The following is a 26,735-nucleotide window of genomic DNA, read 5'->3' on the forward strand; positions in this document are numbered from 1 at the left end:
TGTAACTTGTCCGTTAAGAGTCAAAAGTTAATTATTATAACAAACCAAACTGACGCGCCGTGGGAGTAAGTAAGTATAAATTATTTTTATTTAAATTAAACCTCTTTACGCGAATGAATAAACAGACTCGGATTGGGCAACTAACGGCTTCGGCATGACTTGCAATCGAATTGTCTATGCCTGACGCCCACGTGAAGAAAAAAATAATAATTAAACAGTAACATAATTGTGTAATATGCCCGCCATCTTCCGAACATCTGGCATTGTCAACACACCTGAGAACATCACTAGTATTGTTGTCACTATCTATTCATTGGATTTAAGTCGAGATAGAATGGGACAGATATATGGTAATCACGGCCGAGATGTGGAAGTGACAAAAAGTCGTGCTTCCTGTGACTTTCATATCATTTGAAAAAGGAATAGGGCAGTATATCTATGGGATGGAGATGATTATGCGCAATGCGCATATCAAAATCAAGCGGTATTGATTCAGTTCCACCAATATGATCACTATTCAGTTTCAAGACGTGATAAATTATTTACATTATATCTATGATAACGTCATTAGTGCATTAAAACTTTTTCATTTATCAAACTAGATATACGAAAAAAATTAACTTATGTTGTATTTCGACGATCAAAGAACAAAATTGTAATTTACCTATGTTATTTAAAATTAACAATTTCGTCCAATTCTATTACTATTGTTGTTAATTAATATTAAGATTACAAGACAAAGTGAAAACTTTAAGCTTAAATTATTTTATTGTCATATCTTGCATATACTGCATTGCTACGAAGTTTTGACGTATTCCATACAACGTGGACTTTTTAACAATTCGAAAATAGAATGTTTTAAGTTTAACCCTTCCATATTTGACAAAAAAGAGTTTTTATATTTAGAACACGACGCGGAGCGAATGAGAATAGTTCTTTTGAATTTCGAAACAGTTCGAAAATGGATAAAGAACGTTCGAAATATGGATTAGAGTAACGGACTGGCTGGTTTCCTATAAGGTAACCGATGTTGTATGAACGATGAATAAATAAAATAACTTTTTACTATAGCTGGATGGATGTGATGTGAATATTACTGCTAAGTTTTTTTAATATTAAATAGGTTTAGTCATGTTACCTAAGAATTTATCATAAACAAAAAGGTTGTCTATAAACTGAATGTTATTAAATAAATAAAATAAATTGTTTTCTCGCGCAAAAAGATTTCACTAGAGAAATCGTTAATCCTTAGTAACCAACGTTTACAATAATTGAAATATGCAATTCGTGAATGTGCTAATGAGTGAAATGAATGTATTTACTTTAGCTGCAATTTCTATGGTTTCTATCAATGGTTGATATCCGCGTCACGTCCGCGGACACCGGGCAGACAGTGACTCATTGCTAATTATAATTGGATTTAATTGACATTCATACGTTTGTATAAAACGTTTTGTATAAAACGTTTTGTATAAAAGTTTAATGACATTATTATTTTTACATACTGTACACTGATCATGGATGGCAACCCTATGTTATTCATTAAAAAAAAAAGCTTAAAACATGTTTTAATCTAAAGTATGTTTTATCAGTGTCACACTTTACAATGTTTGACATTGACAGAACGAAACAAAATATAAGCTTAAATTTAACTTTTGTATAATTAACAGGACTAGTCTGTCTAATCTGTAACACCTTGTATAATTAAACAGTATATGCCTAAATAATGAAAATTACCTAATTCCTTAATTATTTTTATTATTTAATTTACTTCATCGACCTCGGTAGTGCAGTGGTAAAGTGCTTGCCTCTGTACCGAGAGATCCCGGGTTCGATCCCCGATCGGGTCATGATCTTTTTCTGATTGGCCCGGGTCTTTGATGTTTATCTATATATGTATTTGTTATAAAATATAGTATCGTTGTGTTAGTATCCCATAACATAAGTCTAGAACTTACTTTGGGGCTAGCTCAATATGTGTGATTTGTCCTAATATATTTATTTATTTACTTCATAACAAATCATTTTACCTACACATAATCATAAGGTTAATGTCATCAATTAAAACAAAAACTTTAAAATTAATCAATTTTTTTATGTAACGCAGTTGTATTTTAACAAAATAGAAATTGTTAAAACGTATCAAACCAAAGTTGTCATTACCGGTATCTGAAATCTCGAAAAATATCAGATGTCTGATAATGTAACCCTTTCAACGCGGAAAGGGGTATTTTCGACCCCGAGAAAAAAAAGTGTAAGCAACGGTGTAATATTTTGACAAAACTGCAGACTCACGTTACTGAATGAAAAAAAAAATAAAAAATATATATAAAAAGACACATTTCTTGGCAGGATGTGAGTAATGTATAGAATTTGGTATTTTGATCACAATGCCGGAATAACCTTTGTGCTTTTTGTAAGATTTTATCATTTGTACGCAGCTTTTCATTTTAATTGATAAATCTGAATCTTAATTTTAAATCAACTTTAACAAAATACTAAGTAGTTGAGACAAGATTTGGTTGGATACAAGATAAAGTTTAGAATATAATAATTTTATTCAAGTTTATTTTTTGAGCGGACCCTAGATTATCAGGAAATAATTACCTATAGAATATGTTTTAGCTTGGACTCGCAGATCTAGGACGAAACGAATGTGGGACCAGCTAATCACTATAATATTTTATGTTAGCCAGCGGACCTCGAGCTTTACGACATTACGACTAACCTTCTAAATCGGCGTCGCGGCGTCACAGATGAAAATGTAACCGATAGCACGCTCAGATGAGAGAGGGAGTTCGACATATCCTCCAGATTGACTGCGAGAGCAAGTTATATCCGACAAGGATGCGGGTTGACCGCAGAATACAAAATGTGTTTTAGCAAAAAGCATTCTGTCCTACAACAATGACAGACGCCTTGGCGCGCCAGTTACTAATTTCATTTTTATACCCTCAAAGTGGCGTGCTTTACCAAAAAAATGTTCAAATCGCGAAATATTTCTAATTAAGTGAGAGGACGGTTCGAGCAAAAATGCGAGAGTCCGTTTATTAATTTACGAAAATTAAAAATTTAAACAAAACTGACTTTTGTCTGTTCGCAAACTATGCCGAATATTTTGAGTGGCAACATTTTTATGTTTCATTTCTGGAACGGCGAATGTGAAAGAGACGGTGCGGTGGTGTGTTATGTACTAGATGTAAGTAAGTATGTATAAATAAAACTATATAATGTATTTATGAAATCATTAAATAATACTAATGTTCTATATTTGAGGTAAATAGACGTAATGTCGTTTTTAAATCCAAAAATAAATCTAGTTAACACAGAATTTGCGTTTTAATTAATCTAAGCTAGTTAACTAGGTACAGGCTATACCAGGAAAGAAGGCTCATGTTAATATGGGGAACTACATTGTTGTTTGAGATATTAGCGCCACGCCTGTGGGACATCTTTCGTGTACGGACTTTATATTAAAATGACTTTAAAATCTCGTATGACATAATATTCAGCACAGAAAATTTAAATGGAAATTCTAAAATATTTAGGTACTTAGTTTCCAAGACATGAACATTCAAGTATATAATTGTTTTTAAGTGAATAACTTCACACATATCGATCGCCAATTAAAGTCAATTATTGCTTACTTCGTTTCGGCGACTGGTTTCCGAACGTAGTTTTTTGCGGCCAGTAATTTTCGGAAAATTCGTCCCGCGCGTTAGTTAAACTGTAATTATACCTATTCTGATCGCGTCCCGTTTTTAGACGGATACTGGCTGGAAATTGTTGCAGCACACGATTGGGCGGCCCCATTGATGTCAACATTCGATTTTTGAAATTATATTTTTATGTCGCATTTTGGACTTTTATTTGAAAAATTACAGTTTTGCCGCCGTTCCAATTTTGTTTACTAATCATGTATTATTAGTATTGTCTTGTGTTTCATATTAGTTATTTGTAAAACATTAATTTGACATTTTTAAAATAAAAAACATGGACACTTAGGTATGTTTGGAATAATAATGTACAAATAACCTCCAGGACCGGATTTCTTGAGAAAGAGCAATATGTAACTAGCATGATTAGTTGATTTAATAAATAAGTTTTTAATTTAGAAATTATAGAAAATTTTAAAAGACACATTAAAAAAAATATTACAAAAACACTTCAAGACAATTGAAAATGATGACAAAAGTGATGGAGTTCTTTTAAGAAATTGCCTATAACCCAAAAACTGTACGTATGTGACCCACCTGCAGAATCTCAGCGCGCACAATACGGGACACAATGAAGACCGGGACCCTCGCCCCGCGATCATCCACGCAATAAAAAAACACTGACAATTGCAAAAAAGCGGGAAAGATGCCAAAGGTGTCTCAATTTTTAACAAAAAATCCGCGCCGAGGTTAAGACCCATGGGAAAGAGTTAGATACGCTTTTTAGACGCCCTTTTCGTCTTCCGCATTTTTTTCGCGCCTAACTGTTTAGGGAACCGTTCTTTGTATACGAAAAAAATCGAATTCACCCCTTTTAGGAAACAAGAATCGTGAGATAATGCTTTTTTTCAATTTTTCCCGTTTTGATTTATAACTGTTTGCAGTCATTTGAGACTTTTACGATATTGTAGGCGACCTTCAACGGTTTTGCACAAAGCCGATGTGTCATGCGGAATTTTTTAAAAGTTTCTAATAATTCAAAAGTACCTAACGGTTTTGGAACCCTTTTTTTACACCAATCACCGCTAGTTATCACATCACTGTCAAAATTAACCTCTTATTTGAACTTTAATATCAACATATTCGACTGTATTCACCAATAAATATCTCATTATAATGCATGATTAGTTTTTAATGGTCAAAATGTACACAAAACCGACTTTTCTTGGCATCGTTGTCGTCTTTGTAGCTTTTTTACGTCTCACGCAATCAAATTCAATTGTCCATAATACACAATCGTGGCAGTGATGCCCCTTTTTGACCATCTCGAGGAAAAAAATAAGCAAAAAGGTCAGTAGGGTCAGAAGTCGATCCATTGAGGGCTAAAGGGGTCACGTCTTTGGTCTATTTGACAAAAACAGTGTCATTGAATCGGATACGGTTGCGAAAGGTGTGATTCCAGAAATATGTTCCTTTTGTCGTAATTCGATACATGTGTGACCTCGGGTCAATTCGGCCGCGATGTATTGTCGCCGGCCGCAGGGTTAAGAATACCAATTATTCAATAAAGAAATTGAACGATTGTGCGATTTTCACTGTATTTGCGGATTATTGTCAGTTTTGTTGGAAATAGATCGAATTGTATGATGTAAGCGGATACTTTCTCGATTCCAAAAAAGGACTTCGTTAGTTTGATTTATGTATTTAGGTGGAACAAAAGGTTTTAGTGATTCCCTTTCTTGAGCCTTTTTTCCTTTTACTTACCTTATTTTGAAGAAACCGAGAAAAGAAAAAGTCGAGCGACTCAACGCCGGTCATATGTGACGGAGAAGTTTCCTTGCACAGCCACACTGTAGCACTGCCAGCTACCACTGCCACAGCAGTTTTTCCTCCATGGCGCAATAGCCAATGGTGTCCTAAAATTACATGTCATTTAATTGTTATATTGATAACTAGTTATGTAACCAAAAAAGTTTACAAGCTCGTGTATTAATTTGAATTTTAATTATTTAGTTTTTTGTTGTTAGGCGTTAACAAGAAAAACAACGATAATTTAGTTGTTTTTCTTTTACCAATTTTATAATTAGCACTAACAAAATCTCACTTATATAATCTACCTATCTATTGAATATACGTCTCCTTGTCTGATATTAAAACGCAAAGCCCCCAAAAAACGGTTAATCAATTTTTCATGTCTCTAAGGCGCATTTTGTCAAAAATAATATGTAATGGGGCAATATAAATCTTGCTTAAACAATCTTAATGCAGATTATCATAGTCCCTTGATCTCGACCCCAATTTCACGATTTTCAAAACGAGGAGTTCCCACGACGAACCCCTACCTATCTCTTTGTAAAGTAGATCATTTAAAAGTACCACTTTTTTATCTTTTTCGCACAAAAATGTTGAAAAAAAAAGGCAAAATATGACCCCTTGCAATGATGAGGTCGAGACATTGTGAACTAGGTTTAACCTCGTGTGTTTTGAAATTCGATCTGTTCACTTTTTTTTTTCTTGATGATTTTTTATCGATTTAGGGTTATCGATTGTATAATGGCAGGTATATCGCGAGTTTCTTGTGAGAAGATGAAATTCAATAATTTTATTACGCTTTCTTGGATATTTTTTTTTTGTAGTGTTTTCTTTACATTTGAACTTATTTTATTTATCACTATTTTTTCTGTCAATTTCAATTTTTATTTTTTGTCACATTAAGTATTTATTAACATTTCACTTAAAAAATAAAAATAAAAACAAAAAAATCTTATTTCCAAATATATCCGAAATTTTATGAACATATCCGAATAATAACTCGAAATGATTAAACGTCGTCAGCAGCAAAGATACACGCGATTCACGGAACAGCTGTATAAGTCATAAGGCGCACTTAAAAATTCCCTTAATATAACATGTATCGATAAACCGACGGGCAAAGAGCTGTTTCTTGGTAAAAAAGGCTCGCATCTGCAAGGCTAAAAATAATTTCCAACGTTTAATACAAAAATCGCAATAATTAACTTCGTTACAGACCAATAAATTACAATACGAGAAAGAAATGCAACATGATACGCACACTGCGACGTGCTGCGTGTACACGAGCGCACACTGATGGAGATAGTGTTGGGACATATAGTTGTGGTTAGAGATATCGATGATTTATATTCGCTATCGACGCTTTTAAAGTGGAAAAACTAAATCACTCACAATCCCTTCCTTTTTACATAGAATCAAATATTTACTGAATGATTTTTCGTACCTATATCGTTACTAATTGACTGCTGTTGTTATTTTATTAACTCGCAAATGAGTACAGTATACCTTCCATCTTTAGCTAGGTATCCAGGGATAGCTAAGTGGGGATATGTTGAACAGAGGACAATTTCATTATGTATTTCAACATCTGTTATAGACAGTCCAATGTCCAATAGTCCAACTTCTTGTTAATAACATTAAATTAGACGACATGAACTAGAATAAGATGTCAATACTCATGTTGCAAGTATTTTTACAAGCTTACTATAAAAGGATACGTCACATTTTTTACATTAAAAAATATTCGTTTCCCTCTTTGCCCTGCTTAAGATTCCGCTCAAACGTAAATAGTTTGTATATTTCAAGGAAATTCTTTTCTTATTATTAAATTTTATACCGTCCAATCCAAACCAGTATGAAATTCACCGTGATGATTATTTATACTATTATTGTAAGCGTTTTTGTGACTTTGTATGTTTGAGGCGGGTAATCTCCGAAACTACTGAACCGATATCAAAAATTATTTCATCATTAGAAAGGTACATTATCCAAGATTGCTATAGGCTATATTTTATCTCAAAATTCCCACGGGAGCCAAGCCCCGGGCAAGGTCTAGTCTTATAATAAATACAAAAATCCAATAAATTACATTTTGTTTAAGTTAAAATCATGCTCAAAGTTTACATCGACATCGATGCAACCCGCCTACAACCCTGCTTTGAGTCCGATCACAAATACATTCGTATGATTTATTGTTAACACGAGCAACAACTCATGTGTGGAAAGTATCATTGCACACACACACACACACACACGAACGCAGATTATTATGCCGGTGTGTTATACGCCCGTGCGTCGAAAACGATACTCTATATGGCATATATGGAATCCTAGTTTTTCCCCGCCATATTTTTATAGGATTCATAATGTCGATTGGCATTCAGCCAGTCGTTCAGCGTTCTGTTTTTGAAATTATGAAAAGGTTATTGTTATTAAATGTTATTATGACAAGTATTTTTTTAAATGGTATTTTGTGTGGAATCGATTCGAATTCCAATTGGTATTCTACACGAGTGAATGTTGTATATATTAGTTCAATTCATTCATTCGTTTTTTTACAAAACATTTTGAATGTTGATGATTGGGAAATAAAATTACATAAAATAATATAATTGTTTTATTTTATAAGAAATAATTTGTTGCTAAGTATTTTATAATCAGGGTATAATAATGAAGTTGTGCCTTGATTTTTTATTTATTAATCACAGAACCAAAACCAGTCTTTTAAATCTTAACCTATATTTTATTGAACGTTAGTTTTTTCAACAATTTTCACGGTAGGTTTACAATCTTGTTCAAACTTAACTTGGAGAATGGCCATTGTTGATTTTTTCCGCCCGAGCGAAGTCGGGATGGGCCGCAAGTATCTATATATAAAATAAGCGATATCTAACATGTTTAAATACCCTAAAACGCATTGATCACTACGGGTAGGTCTTATAGACAGCAGATAAAGTCTAAACCTAGGTATAACTGAAGATAAACACGAGACACCTAGATGTAACCATCAATAAGGGGCAACTAGATCTAGCCGAAATCATAAAGGCTCAACCTTGGTCTAACCAAACATAAGCAGGCTGTAGTCAACTGTGATCGGCTGCACCCAGGACTAGCCGGCTAAACTTAGGAATCGCCGTACTTCGGAGTTTAACCGTAACATGTACACATGCAAGTAACAGGTTACATCCGACACGAAATTGTGCAAAGTACTGTCATAGTGTATTCCCGCCTTGTTTCCCAAAAAATGTCAAATAAATTGTACAGTCAACGGCACATCAAGTTATCCTGCATGAACCTTTATGGCTGGCGCGATAATGGCGGCGAGTTTGCAATGTATTTGAGAAGGTTGATGTGCTGTTGACTGTACATAACTAGTCGTTCACATTTTTTTTTTTTACAAATTTGTGAAAATTTTAAAAAATGACTGAACCGATTTCGATGCCCCACGAACTTAAAAATTCTATTGGCATATCCTACATACCTTTTAAATTTTAACAAAATCGGACCACCAATGGTTCGAAAGTTATCGCGTTACAAATAAACATGCATACATACAAAAAATGTATTTTTGCCCCAAGTAGACCTTAAGAATGTAAGACCTTGCTCGCTTCGCTCGCTCGGTCAATAAAAACGATATTTATAAATTCATATCGAAATATACTCATCATTCTAACAATATCTTTTACAAAGTATATCGTTTACATAACATATGAATGTTTTGTCGTGAATATTATGAATTATTTTGGTACTTTGTTGTAACAGCGTATACAATTCTGACTCATTATTTACAATATTGGGTACAAAGTTTACTCAATGAAGGTGGACTTGAGCGCCGCTGATGGCGCAAACTCATCTCTGAACTCTCGGTCGCATTGGGGTTGTGACGTCGCGATAAACCTTTAAAATTTTGGAGATTTGGCTGTGATGATATATTGATCACATCTCCTGTCTTGCTGCGAAGGCTATGTGTTCCGTGAAAACATGACAAGAAAAGATATACAGACTTTCGCGTGACATTCTTAATTATGGATAGATATTGTAAAAAATTTCATTATTAGTGTCAGAAAATATTTGAGGAAATAATTTTAATTTATATTTTAACCATTAAACCATAATAAATATACACTTAAACCTACTGCAGGAATAAAACTATGTATTTAAAAAACCCGCATCACTTTCGTGGCTTAGTTTGTAAGATATAAGGATACATAGGGAGGGACCATGGCTTTAGTAAGTTCTTCGTTCGGAGTACCTACTAATTCCATGGGTGGGACAGACAGCGGGAAGCGACTTTGTTTTACCACAATATATGCAATAAATTATTTAATTTCATTTTCAAAAATATTTAAAACTATGTATTAAAAAATACTATTTATACTAAAAAAGTCAAAACATACATCTCAAACCTAAAACTAAAAATAACATAACAATTCGAACTGGCATGGTCTCGATAAGATCATTGTCCTGGATAGACGGGAGTGGGTTCAATTCCTGCTCGATTCCATTTTCCACGCATAATTATTTTCAAAAATAAATAATATAGTCCAATAATTTATTCCAGTAATTATACTAGGATATATTTGACGACCTCGGTGGCGCAGTGCTAAAGTGCTTGCCCCTGAACCGAGAGGCCCCGGGTTCGATCCCCGGTCGGGTCATGATGGAAAATAATCTTTTTCTGAATGGATGTTTATTTATATATGTATTTGTTATAAAATATAGTATCGTTGAGTTAGTATCCCATAACACAAGTCTCGAACTTAATTTGGGGCTAGCCCAATCTGTGTGATTTGTCCTGATATATTATTATTTTGACAAGAGTGCCCAGGATGCTGGCAGCATAGACACGTTGTATGGCAACACGGAAGGATTAGATATGTGAAAATTCATTTCCTCACTATATTATGAAAAAAATACAGTAAGTAAAGACATTAAAATACCGCAGTGATCGTTAGCGATTGTTTAGCGGGCATCGTAGTCCAATAAATCTGTGTGATTTCTGTTTCCTACTAACGGAGCACCGGGTTCGATTCCCAGTAAATGTCAACGGTTATTTCTGTCTGTCACCGAGACAATGTTTGGCCAAATGTTGGCAGATATATAAAGCTGATTGTGTTTTGTTCAGACGGATTTATGCGAGTCTGGTATCTATTCGTTGTGTAATATGAAACATATTCCTGAAATGGTCAGTTGCAAAGTCAGAACTGATACTATTTTCCGTGTGTCGAAAACGAGAAAATATACAGAATAACTGGTATCAAGCGCAAAACCTCCTAAAGACTACTTGGGTACATCAAAACAAGCAAGTTATATTCTACGAGTTTTCGTGATTCGTATTTTTTTTTTCATATAAAACAAAACAGTAAATTTGCGATTCTACACATTATAACTCTATGTAATTACCAAGCAACACGAGACAGTACAGTAGCGTTATTAGCGGAATCGAACGTAGATAACGTTTTATAGAAACGACATTAAAACTTTTAAAAAAAAAAAGGAAAAATTTTGTATTTATTACGTTTAGACAAAAGTCGTACAAAAGATGTTAGTCTCTATGTACCTTATGCGCCTTTGCTTCCAAAGGCGCATAAGGTACATAGAGACTTTATGCGTTAGATACCAGTAACAGACACAAGTGTCGTCACAAATGTTGGAATCAAAAAGCGTTTTAATTATACATTAATGAGAACAAAAAATACCAATCAATGTTCACTTTTTACAACTAGTCTAGTTAGAATGTTAAAAAATATTCCACCTCTCTTATCAACCCCTGTTGCTGTGTTCGGAGGCTGTGACGTTACGAACCTCGAGATCAGCGAAATAAATACCTTAAAATATTGAAGATGCGTCTGTGTTTTTTACAACCCGCCTTGGGAATGCTATTGTTACCTATTAACCTTGTCTATACCTTAGTCTCTTAGTCTCCTCGATGACATATGGAGTTTTTTCACACGTCACTTTATAATACCTATCTAATCATAATAAAGCTCATTTCCGTCTATTTCTATACAGAAGCTTTTTTTTTATGCCATCCATACCTTTGGAATCAATGTCGAGGACCAGAGTGGAAAAACAGTAGGAAAGTAAACACTGGGCTCAGGTTTGTGGCTGAGGAAGTAAACGGGAAAACACTCGGGAGTTCAGGATAGGGATTTGATAAATTACCATATTAAGATTTTACTACAAGTGAATGTGGTAAGAATGTATTTCACCTCATTTATTTGTGATTTCGAAACCAGAAAATGTGAATGAGTGAATGCGTACAGGCAACTGCAAGTCTTAAGTTACTCATAATGGTCCTTATACAGTGGTAATAATGGCAAATTTGCGATGGATTTCTGTCGGTTGACCTGATAAATGTTCTAACAACAAAAATAATAGCATTGTAGAGACATTCTCACTTAATTACAAAGTTGCAGTCTGGGATATCAGTCCTGTAAAAAAATTGGGACTGGGATTTACTGTGATGTAGGGGAAATACACGATAGTATTTACGAATGTTGAACAATACAGTACCTCATGTTTTTATGTTAACTTACTCTTACTTACTAGTTAAGTGGGTCACAATTTTTTACATCGAAATATGTTTATACAAAACTTGATGACCTCTACAAGGTATTAAAAATCCAGTTCTTTTTGTTTCCAATTCAACACTTGTGATTCAAATGATTTGTGAATCAACTTAGGGTTAAATTACATTCATTCAAATTCGAATATATTTCATCTCCGACCTGTGTTTGATACAGTGATTATCAAAACCGTATATAGTTAGGGCGAAGGTCAGCTGTGACTACGCATCCGTTCTTGTACGAAATAATAACCAAGGGCAAAAAAACACACGTCTTCGCTCTATTTCTACAGTTAACCCCAAAAAGGGGTCTTTTCTTACGCGTTTTTTGGCAGAAAAAAAGGCGATCGCGTGTAGCGCCCAAACGAGAGATTATTCGTAGCGGAGCGGCTGCGGCGCGCGGTCGTACATTACACGCTGTAAACAAACTTCAAACTTCGAACTTCAGGGCGCGGGAAAACTTCACTCGAAAAAATACCGGCTACTCGCAAAAAAAAAAGAAAATTACGAAACGAACTCTTTGAATTAATTATTTTCGATAACATTGCAATTGCCGGCCAGTGTTTATTATTATGATTTGTACAAATTAAACCGCGCATTGTTTTAAATATTTCGACATTGTCGGAATTCTATTGTGTGATTCTTTAATTGTTTAATGTTTTGCTTAATCTAGGGCCAGCCGAGATGAATACGTTTCGGTTTACATTTTCGTCGTCATATAAACAATTGATAATTTCGCGGAGGAGTCGCGCGTGGTTTTTCTGAATGTTTTTGCGTATCGGCCGGAGTGGGGGTAGGGTGGGGCCTCGGCTGACTCGTCCCTCTCCTAGCGAGTATTTTGATTTAGTTTCCAAGTCTTACGCAGATGTGGCAATTTTTTTCAGTCGCGTTAGTAAAGCGCGCGCGGTTGCATTTTCGGCGTTTCGTCCGATTTTTTTTACTTTCGGCAGTTTTCCCGCGCGCCCGTGGAAACTTTCGAAGTTTGACTGGAACTTTTTTCGCAGCTTCCTGTATATAAGTTTTGAAAACTTCGTCCGAGCTTTGTGTTTTGTTTATCAAACTGAAGTGTGAGTTGCTGTGTGTGACATTGGATTTAATTTGACGTGATTATTGATATTAAGCAAGTGACTCCTGTTCCCAATTTGGATGTCTTTAGATTAAGGTAAGTTTTATAACATTTTTAAATTCAAGTATTTAACAATTGATAATTATATTTTAATTTATGCACTGTCTGAGCCTGGACATAGCTCTAGTAAGATATTTGGATTGAAAAGTTTTTATTTATTCATTTTATTTAAAAACTTTATTGGACAAAATTCCAAAAAAATATATACAAAAGTTGAATTTAACCCCATATGGCATTCTCTGCCAGTCAACCATTAGATTTACAAGAATATCGGTTAATTAAGAAATTAATTTTAAATATTACACAAAGATCAGTACAATCATGTGAGAAGGCTTTGTTCTAAACGTCTAAAACGTCTAAAATTGTCAAAATGTCAAGTGAGTTCGTCTTTCGCATCTAATTTCAAAAATGCATTTGTTGCATTTTCATTTCAATTGCGAATATATAGTCTATGGACTATACTCTGAAGGAAATAGACATCACCCGTTGGTCCTTCGAGCCGGGATTTTCCGAATTTAACAGACAAATTAACAAACAGTAATAGCTGTATGTCAAATATTTAGCATTTTTTATAATAATATAAAACTAATAATAATTAATTTTTTTTTCATGCATTTTCCGTAGTAGTACATTTTCTTTATCGTGTGCTTATTTAATTATTAATGTGAAACCATTTTAATAATTCAATTACATGACTCGTGTAAATATATGACCTTTAATTTTTTTTACACATGCCTCAATTACTCTAATTACACTGGCAAATACTAATTTATTCAAATTTATGCAAATAAATATAAATTATAAATATATACATTTATTTCATAACGATAAGGTCGCTCTGTTTTTGTAACGCCTTTCGAAACTGTTAATTGTTCATAATAATTTTAGCAAAAAGTGGCAATCCTTGAAATTTAACCTGCAACTATTAGCATTGGTACAATATATATAAAATTAGCTGCCCGTCCCCGCTTAGTTCAGCTAAAACCATAATAAATTAATTTGAAATCATACAATCTATTAAAAATACCTCGTAAATATCCGTTGCGGAGTTTTTAAAATTTAAACATACAGAAAAGACAGACAGCCGGAAGCAACGTTTTATACTATGTAATGATAATGTTTTATTGTTAGTACTTAAGTATATTAAAGTAAGAACAGTTTTACAAAAAAGACATTATAAAAAAATTTGTGAATTTAAAATTGGGGTCATCATCCCAGCCCCTTTTTCCCAATGCTGGGCATAGCCTGTCTTCTTTTACGACGACCTCAATAAAACATACATTTACACGAAAAAGAACAATAAAAATTACTTCATTTATAACTAATTTAATTACAAAACTCCATTACACTATTTATTCACGTTAAAATAATACATAAATTTTTAAAAGAAACTTATTGAATCTCAACGCAACACCAAACAAAAAAAAAAAAACAACATTTATCTATGATGATGTCTGGATTCAGAATCAGATAAAACTACATCCAGCGCGGGTCAGAGGTGCGGTGGTTAAAAGATCACGTCTGCCCCGGTGAGGAATTCAATTTCGTTCGCGCCGTCTCTATTATTGTAGAGCCGTGTAAACGTTGTTTTTTTTTTAAATTTAGAATATTTAATTTTTTTTTAAGAAGTAACATATGACATATATAATTCATTTAAACTTAATTACCAAAAAAAAACTTGGCTATAAATATACCTACAAGTTGTTCGCCGCGAACTTGGACCTCACGAACACAATACATTTTTACAATTATTTTTCGAAATCAATTTAACCGTAAAATCGGTAAAATTGGCCCCAAGTTGATTTGTAGACCTCGGTCACTTCGCTCGCTCAATATTTCATCAACTTAAAACATAAAATATACTAGTCATTATTTGTATATCCATATTGTGCGAATTTCTCTAAGTATAATAAAAAAGATAATCAAAAAAGAGAGAGATAAAAAATAAAAAATACTAATTATAAAATACATTTTTTTAGTGGTGAACCTAATACCTAAAACATTTCCAGCTAACAAATGTAGTAATTCCGCAAAAAAGCCAACCTAATATTACATACTTTACTACATAATAACAATGCTTGTTAAACCATAACTCAGATTTAAAATGTTCTACCTAGTTTTTATTTTATAATGCTTTTTAGTTTTTGCATAACGGAATCATCCATAAACAAGGAAAATAAACCATTGATTAAAAGTTCAACTTCTTAGAAACTCCTTCGAACAGGTTCTTATTTTAAAAGTGTGAAAAAAAATTGACATAAGTGTTCTCGATTCAAATATTGCATGAGTTTTCATAATTTGTTCTTTTAAATCCTTATTTTTATTTTTAAAAGAAGGCATAATTATTTTCTCGTCTCTTACCAAATTCCAAATTTAAAGGCCCCGTTCAGTTTTATGACTTCTAAGATTCTTTTCACGCATGTTGTAGCTGACACTGGTGTTCTATTTATGGCTATATTCCATTGATTCCACCAATACATATTGGTGGAATTGAGATACCATGTTAGCCTATCGCCTACGAGAAGAATCTGCAGTTGATAGCCATTTTTTCCCTTTATTAACATTTACAACGCGCGGGAAGAGAAACAGCTGGCTCATTCTATGTTTTTCCTTCGTTCCTGACCAGCATGGAAGACTTTAGATGAATACATGCACAATAATCATATTTATGTAATTAATATTTTCATGCATTTAAATACGGGTCTCTCTCTCTCATCTGAGCGTTTTCCCAGTTTCTTCCTCAGCCGTTGAGCGTCGAAGCCCAGGGGTTTCCTACTGTTTCATCTCCACTCCGCACGGTTGTCGGCATCCCTAGTTGTCAGACCATTGTGTATATTATATTTAACTCAAGTAATTTTATATTTTAATCGATATTTTTACAATACATCTGATTGTTTGTTTGTTGAATCGATCGGTTCAATGGAGACGTGGGAATTTTAACATTGTTTTCATAATATCTGATCTCCAGTTTCATTATATTAATTCACGACAATGTCTTAATTTGTGTGTTTTGTTTATTCGTTTATTTACCAACTAAGTGTGTGGCCAGCGGATCAACATTACAGTACAAATGGGTAATGGTGCTGGCGTTTTAGGCACTTTAGTGCAAGAACATTATCGTTTGAAGGGCTATGGAATTTTATTTTTGGAATAGAAAGACAGACAGAAAAATAGACAGACAAACTTTCACATTTATAATATTAGTATATAATATGGACTAAGCAAAACCAGTACAATCTAGTTACCAATTAATAAGATAATTCTAAGAAACAGCATACTGAATCACAAACATGATGAGGTATCATAGTTTTTCTCGAAACATATTAGTTTCGTCGTAGCCGTGACGATAACGAATGACCCCTGGAAGCATACATTAGTACATATGTATGTTATTGATGGTTCCCAATAGCAATCAATCAAAACAAATTAATATTTCGATGTGTTTCTGTATGTACTTATTTATTCATTTAACTCGCGATCCCATCTTTGCTTGACCTCATCAAGGGATAGCAATCTTTTAATATATTTTAATAGCTATAGCATGTCCAAAAGTTTATTTTTCTAAAAGTTTAAATTTTAACGCGTTTTATCGTCAGTTAATGCATTTTTTAAATAATCGATTTTAAATAAATTGAAAACATACGACTATTGTCTCCTATTTAGTTTAAATTTTTAATAACAGCATTTAAATGCTTACTATATAATACTATTCCATTTTCAAAATAATAATTGAAAATGGAATTGAAGTAAATTTATAGATTGCAGCCCTCCATGACTCAAGTATTTTTAAATTAGGAAATGTATTTTTTATTAGAAAGCCGCGTCGAATCACAATTGAAGGAATGTATGACACACGTACGCTTCCAGTTATGTTCGTTCGTTATTTGAATATCATATTGATGCCGCCACATTTATCTTCTTATTTTTTATTGAGTTTACTTGAAGTGGCCAGTTTCAATTTTTATTGTTGTCACGTGTTTATTACTTTTTAAAGGTATTTTATTGTGCTTTATTATTATAGCTACCGGATTATTTTTACGACAGCTATTGACATATATAATATTTTTTTTATTTTAGTAAGAAGTAAGAATTGTACACAAACAAGAGAACGCGTTGAAATCTTTTATAAATAAGTTACGTTCAGGCATTTAAATACATTCGGTGTTTCATATATTATGATACAATTACAACAATATTACCCATAATTTTGAATAAAACGATAAATATAAAATCTCGTCTTTGTTTCGTTTATGTAAGTTTTAAACTTTAATAAATCAGAAAAATATGTACACGACATTGTTTTTTTATCAAAAAATCAAACAGTTGCATGTTCGAGAGATTCGAAAGTTTTCCTGAAATTAGGTGTCGTGGAGGTACAATATTTACACAGCAAGCACGTAGCCGATTGTGCTTAGTGACGTCACCTCCGCCGCCTGATAAGGTCACTTCCGCTCGAAATCCTGCCAGTGAATGAAGGAGTGACCGAATGAACGCACGACCTTTGCATCCTGAGCACTGGCCAGAAACACAGCTGATTTTTAAATAAATCGAAGAACAATATTGTTATATTATTTACACGACTGCCAAAAAAAAGGAGTTAAGTTTTCAGAGTGAATTATTTATTCCACCATAATTCTTAAACGTGTTATCAGAAAAAGTTGTATGAGGTATCATTAGATTCTTAATAATCCGAGGCCGCGTGACGTCATTAATAAATTAATATGGTGGATTACATGCTGTATGATTACTGATATAAATAAGATGAAAAGCTTGACCGACATCATCGAGTGGGGTATTAAAAATTTAAATGAAAAAAATTTATATGCGAACCACAAAAACATATACAACTTGTATATTTGTTTGAAATACTAGGTCACAATGTAAAAGTTATTTAGAGGCTAACGAAAATATGGAAAACTATTTAGCAAATAATTCTTATTGCTTTTTTGTTGTAAAATAAACTTTTGCTAATAAGAAAATGTCAAACGAATATCAGTACGTTTTTCTGTGAAGTAATTCTAGCAATCATTGTCAGACAAATGTCTGATTCTATTACACTTTAGGAATTATAACTTGACAACTGTTAAGACGGTTAAAAGTCATAAAAAGTTACAAAAATGTGGACCAATAAATATCTGGAATCAATTTTGCATCGTGTTTGGACGTATCTTAATATAGACATAAATCGCCTTTACTAGACAAAGCCATTCTCCCATAATCGTCGAGAAATGTCAGAAATAATTACAACAAATTCGGATAAAGCCGAAGTAAATTGCCTATTTACAATTTTAAATAAGAGCTAATATGGCGCTTACAAGCGCAGTCCATGTGACGGACAGACAGCTGATGCACGGAGACGTATATGGAGGCAAAGATCTATAGAATCAGTATAAATGTTTAATGACTATAAATAAACACAAAATTCGATTTTGATTTTCAAACACATCGCAAATATATTGATTAATATCGAATCTGTCTCAATTTTTTTGTCAGAAAATGAATGTTTTACTGGCAGGAAATAAAAAAAATGTTTCTTTATTTCTTTCATATTTTTTTCGAATTAGGAAAATTCGATTTTAGAACACTAATTATGGGTTTTCATAAATATAATACACCAGATGTCAGACCTACGCAAGACTAATGTTGTGTTGTCATTGGTCTGTCTATATTTTTTGATAATAACTTGGCACATCCGGTCAATTGTCAAATTCAAATGAGTGTTGTACTATTTGGCTGTTGAGACCTGACGTTCCGTTAACGTAGTCTATTAGGTAGGGGTAAAAAAATCTAGAAAACTAATGGTGAAGGGGTTGTTTTGTTCGTCACAACCCTTTGACAAATGTAGGTGTTATAATACTTATCGTCGTTGCGATCAGAACAATAGCAATAACGTGCGTTTTCGTCAAAGAAACTGAAGTCGGTCGTTTTGAAAATTGAAAACTTTTGTATTGTTATCGATTACTGTTGCCACTGCATGAATCATTCGCACAAGGGCTGTGTTAAAGGTTTTTTCACGATGCATGGCTTGAAACTAATAATAATTAGTTTAGTGAGTTACCATTTTGCTAAGCATGGTTTATCTTTTTGCTGTGTTGGAAAGTATGTATTTCTCCACATTTTTTTGGGTTTCAACTTTTACGTTCATCTTACTTAATGATATTATAATTATGATATTTATAAATATCTATACAATTTTGTATAATTGCGGATTGATCTTTAATAATGGACAAATTATTGCGATATTAATATTGAAATATTTTCATTTTGTCGTCGCATAATTATCATAATATCATCACGAATCGTGCATTTAATGCCTCTCGCTCTATATGCATCTATCTCGTTTTCACACGCATGTAGCAATGGAAAACCAATTAGTAAACAATTTTCACTCTTTACATGTAAGAGATAAGATCCTTTTTGGCCGAGCAAACAAATCGTAAAGAATACAGCTGCAATCTTCATAGAAATTACTTGAAGCATCTTTAACACTAAGAACATAAGGTACATATTTATTCACGCCATCACAATCAACAAGCCCTCTCGATGAAATGCGAAATGGATTATTTTTTCAAAAATGGAATTAAGAAGAGACAATAACGTTCATTGTTTTTAAAGATGGCGGACCGGACGGGTTCAAATATGAGATTATTACTTGTGTGTCTGGTTTATGATAATTTTATAGCTCCGTAAGGCACAATAGTGGTTTATTTTTTTATGCAAAATTGTTGTGGAGCTACATGAAACATCTCGATCTGGTTCTAACAAAGAAAACCGATAAAAAAATGTGTATTACGAAAACAGGAAACGTAAAAACTGCTTTCTCAGATTTTGATTTATTTTATAAAGCGTCGGTTTTGTCTTTTATACTTCTTGAATTTATCGCGTACGCTCTTTTTTGTTTCTTTCTTGATTTTTACCTTTGTGTAATGGATTATATTGTTCACACTTTATGTTGTTCTTCTGGATTGAGTTAACTTTTTCCAAATGCAAGTTTGAAACGATTGTCTCAAGATTTGGACATTCAAAAAGAAAAACAAAATTTTAAAATTTCTTTGCTGCCAGTCGAAGCAAACGTATTTTTTAATTTTCCCAACTTTATAATTTTGTTAGTTGCCAGACACACCAGTTGAATATAATATCCTAAAAAGAAAAGTACCAAAATTATTACTAGCCTGTTGATTTAATAGTTTTAATTCTGGCATTTGATACTCCATCGCTCATGTTCCCAGTAACTAATAGATAGCTGACGTGTCACACGCTTCCAGAAAGCTGAATAGTACGTTTAAGAGTAATTTAAATAGAGCGATCCCTCAATTGGGGTTAATTCCCGTGTTTAAGGAATATGTAGTTTAATTACACTCGTTCCTCATATTATGTCTTGGTCGTTTTCACATGATATTGATTAATTGAGCTATTTACCGAGACTTGTGTCCACGTTGGAAGGGCCTCCTGGAATGTTGTTCTCTTTTCAAATTGTCAACTGTCAGATTAAGTGTATTTAAGGCCAGCAGTTTTGTTTTTATTTCCATAGATGAGATCGCTTTTGTTTCCAGTTCTTTTTTGAGGACACAAATGAAGTAATTGTCGTATGAAATTTATTTTTGGATTATTTGGCATACCTATTTCTTTTTTATTTTTTTTTATAATATCTTACTGACACAGTTTTAGTAGGAGACATATTTTAGAGTGTTCTTACGGAGACTATGAAAAAAGGTAATCATTATTGTGAGAACATAATACGTACTGTTACAACATTATGGAAACCATAAATAATAATGAATAATTTGCCTATGTAAAAACGCCGTAAGTGCTATTCAAATTGGAAACAATATCAGATAAGAATATCTATTTGAATAACAATAATAGAAAGTACGCATATGAAAGTTGGAACAAATCTAAAAAGCTTATATGAAATCGGCATGCCAATCAGTAACCTCTCGAGCAATTTATTTCCACAATAAATTCGAGTAAATACAGTTATGTTTACTTGTGAACAGCTTATGTGAAACCAATTTACAAGTAGCTGACGTACATCGAGTCAAAACTTTCAAATCGATCCGGAAACTACAAATTCTAATAACATAAAGAGCACGTTTGCTAGCCACTTACATCACAAGACAGACTCGTTTCAACTTTTTACCGAATCGTGATCCGAGTTTTTGTTCGGAACACATATTCAGATGTGTAATGACCAATCTCCGAGCGTCGAAGAAAAAAGATAAAGAAAGAGATCATTCGAAGCATTAATGCATCAGTTACTAAACCGTCAGATGCATGCGCGGGCGCATCCTTAACGCATTCATAATAAGAACAAGACGCTCCATTTTCAAACAGACGAATCACAAATACAGAGAGCATTCCATCTTCAAATGTTATATATATTCACTTCATATTCAAATTGGGCGTTTGAAAATAGAACGCGGAATATTCGAAATTGGAGCGCTTGAAATCTTTTTGTCCAGAATCTGACTCAACGGGCTCTTGACGAGGCGCGTCAAAAAAAACGACACCAACAGGAAATTAGACGAATGCCGCAAAATCTACTGCTTTTGAAACCCGTCACAGACTATATAAAAGTTCGAATGAGAATGAATTCAATCAGTCATCTTAAAATGTGCTCGACAAACACGGGGGCGTTTCTTGACACGCAATAAATACTTTATACATTTTTAATTAAGTTCAAAACATGGCTTAGTCTAGTACATGCCGGTCCGGGGTCAACACTCTTAGAATATAACACGACTATTGGAGTATGATCTCTTTCTACATATGTTAAGTTGGCCATTACATACCTAGTTACATTGGTCGTATTGAAACCACTCGCAGCGTGGTCACCCATCAATCAATGGGATCATATCGCCGCCGAAACGAAACTAGCGACGTCGAGATTATGATTTTATAAGTTTGAGTAATATTTTATTCAAATTTTACGTTGATTGAACGTTTCTATTGAGACACAGGTTTAAAGAATAGAAAACAAACAGGCTTCATTTAAAAAAGGGGATATAATTAACTAACATGCAATTTAAATTACTTTTTAGCATAAATAAACAGAGCCCAATAATTTATTTAAGCTTTTTAGAGAAAAGAAAAAATGATTAGTGATTGTCGTGTATCAAGATACGTTCCAGCGCGCGCACCACATGCCCGTCATAATCCATCTCACAACGCTCGATATTTGAATACACACGAATTTGGAACGCGTTCGTAATATGAACTTAGTCCGTTTCGTTTTTCAATTGCTTCACTTATATTTTGAATTTAGAACGTCAGATCTGAGATAAGAATTTCGTTTCGTTTTTTGTCAGTTCAAAATTTAAAATTGGGCATATGTGTTTTTTACGTCTAGACTGGTTTTAGTGGCCAATAAATTGTCTAGCTATTGTATTGTCAGTTGAACATAGCTATATGAAAGGTGATAGAGAAATCGCGATTCAGAAATTCTGCTCGCGTATCAGGTTACGTAAGAGGTGTACTTATTGTGTATGCCGTGGGTTAGTGTGATGAGGTGCGCGTGCCACCTTCAGTATCGCAACAAGGCACGCGGGGTGGCCGAGTACTGGCCATCGCATTCTTTGCCGAACGCATTGACAGGCGATTAAAAAGTTAATGCCATTCACAGACAAATGGAATATTTAAAACGTTAAAGCCGGATAGGTGTCTACGAAAACTTTGGATAGACAATTAGACAGGCGTATATGTATATGACGCATGAGAATAATTAGGATTTTTCTTTTTTTTTTATCTTTCATGACAAAAATTAAGTAGAGCAATAGCTGTGTATCTGTGAAATATAAGATATATTTAATAATTTGTATTCTCCTTTATATTGTTAAAAAGTTACATAGTATACAAATTATAATGACATTGTTTATGATCGATATTTGAAGTGATACAAATCACGACGCCCCGGAAACTATGCGTTTACGCATGCTCTATCTGAGGTCACGTGATCACATCTCGAAGACAATACTCAATGGAGCATGTAGGGGGGGTTTGGCCCAATGGAGGGGGAAGGGGGGAGGTATAATTATTCGACGCTAGCCCGTGGACCACGCCCGCTATTGTCGCTAAATATGGGCTTTTACTGAGGTTATTGACGTGACTTATAGGACCTTTGGCTTGATTTTTGATGGGCTGAATTCTGATGTCAATGTACAACCATTTCCGGGTGAAACATGTTGAATAAAATATCTACAATTTAATAAGGAAATTTCTAATTGTACCTAAAACACCGTGAGATAACAATTTGAAGTAACCATTTCCTATAACAGTTAAAATCAATCTCACAATCCATATCATTCATCCGAAAATAGCTGGATTACAGCGTAATTACCGTACCGAACATATGAACAAGCCAAAAAGTATAAACCTCTCATTCGTCAGTTAAAAACATTCGTCTAACTTATCTCGAGCACTCAAAACTATTTTTAAGCCAAAACGCTGGCGTCCGGGGCAAATGTAAAAAATGAAATGTACAAATGATTGATTTTATTACTGGCTACAGGAATCGATGTTTTTAGACACAAGTACGATTGTTTATGGTCTGGAAGTATTTAAATTTGAAACGAATATATTCGGAATTTAAACTGTGTTGTTTTATTTTGATAGGATGTGCTTCGTCGAATCTAAAATCTAAAACATGAAAACAAATTTCGATAACAGTTAAATAAATTACATAATTATAGCATTTAATATTGATGAGAACAATATATTTATATTGAAAAGTTGATGGATTTAATCGCCTAATGAAGCTCAATACAACGTTTACTCATAAAGGCTTGAGAAAATAAACAATAATCCCCCGAATCACTTACAGTTTGAACCACAATGTTACATCTGGGTAGTGTTTGACGGATTGATAAATTCGGCTTTTAATAGTATTGAGGAAACGGGTGCGCGTTATTGGATGTTGCTCTTCTTACGCTGGATTCATAAATACAATCTGGACTTTTAAAATTGTTTGTTTACTTATCTATAATGTGATGTGATCTCCTATGGAAAGTCAGTGGCGGACATTACGATTAGCTGATGATGATGAGTGTGGAACGATTGAAACAAACGCAGAACACATCATACATCGTAAGTAGAAGGTCGTGTTATCTTCGATGTTTTTTTTAATAAGTATTATGTGCCAGTAATGTTAGCTTTTAATTTATGGTTTTACGAATTTTTATTAATATTCAAATTTGTTATTTAGTCAATTGAGAAGACTGGTGTCAAATCATACCTTGGCTGCGTAACACTACTCAATGGCCCTGATACTGTAGCGGTGATCATTTACCATAAGGTACAGTTTGCCACCGTAATCTAATCTAAAACTAAGTATTAGTAGACCTCGAAATTCGTGATGCATAATGAATAAATACAGCTACACTAATCACAATAACGCGCACGACCCAAAGGATATATTTGTACACAAAATAAATTGGAAATTGTAAAAATTCATCGCCGCGGCCAAAATTGATTTCCGCCATAAATGAATATTCGTTTTTAGTTGATGCCAGCAATGCTGGCCCCGCCTCGCCGCTTATGAAATCTGGAATTTGACCGTTTTTAGCCCAGCTCCGAGGTACCAAATTAAAAATGTAAGAATTCTCGCTTGCGAAAAGAATTTATATTTTATTTCATTTCATTAAATCCCCCATCTTTTGTTTCCGCGGCCCGTTCCGATCGGAATTCATATTTTTCTGTGTTTTGTTTCGGTTTGCGAGCCGCATTGTTTTATTGTTATGTCCGTTCTAAATGTTTCGTTTCTCCAAACTGGTATTAATGATTTTCTTATTTTTGATGAATGCGCCCGGCGAATTTCAAGACTACTTTTAGCGGCGATTAAAAATCCACCATTCGTCGTTAAAGAACTCAATCACGATTTTCATTAGAGTCGCGGCGTTTAAAAAATTTGTGTGATCCTTGATCTGTTGATCTCGCTGTGAAATCGGCCACGTCAAGCTTACACTGCTTAAACTATTAACCGCTACGTCGGAGCCGAATAGACAGAGATATGTATCGTTTACCGAAAATAATACAGACCGTAATCTGACATTCTCATACGAGTCGACGTTACGCAAGTTACTTTCCGCCTTCCAACAACGGAGATTATTTGTTACTCATCAATCTTAAATAGACACGGCCACTCCATTGTTCCCGTGACATTTAGACGAATTTATAAATACGCCGCCGAATAAATTCTATCAAGTATAAGTAAGTACAAATTGAATTAATATCCGGCCGAGGCTAATTCGAACGGTTTTAAAATTTAATTTCAAATTATGTAAAGTCGACATGTGATCACGTTACATAAATTAAATTATAATTAATTCCAAATCCAAATTGTCGTGCTCGTGTTTGAATTTGGAATAGAGCGCATTCCTAATTGTTTGTGTCGGTTGGCATTTTGGCATACGCTCTAGCGATCGTTACCTTTTCGTATTTCGAACGTCTCTTTGTATTCGAATTTAGAAAAGCTGATTATTTTGTTTTGTTAATGTGTTTATATTGTGTGCAAATGTAAATGTTGTCGGGATATTGCTGTAAACGCGATCTGGGATAGTTTCGTGGTCGCGTCGCTTCATAAAGACAGCGAATGCGAGTTCGTGATGACGTACGATGTCGGTATCAAGTTTATTAGTGGTCGCGCTTGACATTTTTACAGTTTATGGTGTGTTGCACAGCACTTTATAAATAATTCTTCTTTTGTTATTAAGGCTCGGCTTTCAGAATCTAAATAAATTATCTGCCTCTATAACTACGATATGGTTATTGAAAAAATATACTCAAGGATTAATTTTTTCTCAAAGTATCCAAAATATTTATCATGGTGACATTAGTAAAATTACACAATGCTTTCTCGTTCCACACCATGTATTTTCTTATTACAATGAGCCATCCCCAGTTTGATGAGTCACAGGAATAAAGTCATCGAATGCTCAATTGTCTGTATATTTTCCCTCTGTACATCTTTGTAGTACTTATTTAATAATTCCAGTGCAATTGCAGTTACCAATGCTCTTATTACATATCATTTGTAACTATTCAAGTAAACAGAAACTGCATTCCCCGTTCAGGCCTGCCAAACGACGCACTGCCAAATTTCAGTGCATAGATTTATAGTCTGTATTCGCTGATGTAAATGTGACAATTCCGTTTGTTCAGCAATGTTGATGGGTTGGCAGCCTTGTCGCTGTAATTTTCTCTAGCAAACTTGAAATATCGGCGTAATGTCAACAGTTACTTTGTATCAAGACGCAGGCATTCACAAAAAGATATACTTCAACTGTATTATAAATGAACTTTGCGGTTTGTTACAAAGTCGTCATTTAAATCTGTGCATTTATCAACAATATTCATTTTGCGTGATTTATATCGAACCGTATTTTGAAGTCACTGGCAACTTTAGAATCGATTGGAGAAAATAAATTTAAAGGATGAGAGAGACGATTTCGAATTTCGAATTTTATTGTTTTCAAATTAAGAGTGTCATATATTTTACGCTTGAATTATTAAAGCGCTATAACAAACCAATTTTACGGATTGACATTTGCTTTGTTTTAATGTTGTGAATAACATTAAT

At 33.7% G+C, this 26,735-nt stretch overlaps 1 protein-coding gene across 5 annotated transcripts in view; it reads left to right on the forward strand.

Moving 5' to 3' along the window:
- Nucleotides 1-12,412: 12,412 nt before the first annotated feature.
- cas (castor) overlaps nt 12,413-26,735 on the forward strand; it is a 78,719-nt gene continuing 64,396 nt past the window's right edge. For 4 of the 5 annotated variants that reach the window (XM_053762958.2, XM_053762956.2, XM_053762955.2 and 1 more), the window contains exon 1: nt 12,877-13,198. The gene's annotated coding sequence lies outside the window, so the exon portion shown is untranslated. Of the gene's footprint in view, nt 12,456-12,876; nt 13,199-26,735 lie in introns of those variants that run through there. The other variant, XM_053762954.2, reaches the window with a different exon arrangement.

The sequence above is a fragment of the Plodia interpunctella genome, chromosome 23 (assembly GCF_027563975.2).
Source record: "Plodia interpunctella isolate USDA-ARS_2022_Savannah chromosome 23, ilPloInte3.2, whole genome shotgun sequence".
NCBI classification, from domain to species: Eukaryota; Metazoa; Arthropoda; class Insecta; order Lepidoptera; family Pyralidae; genus Plodia; species Plodia interpunctella.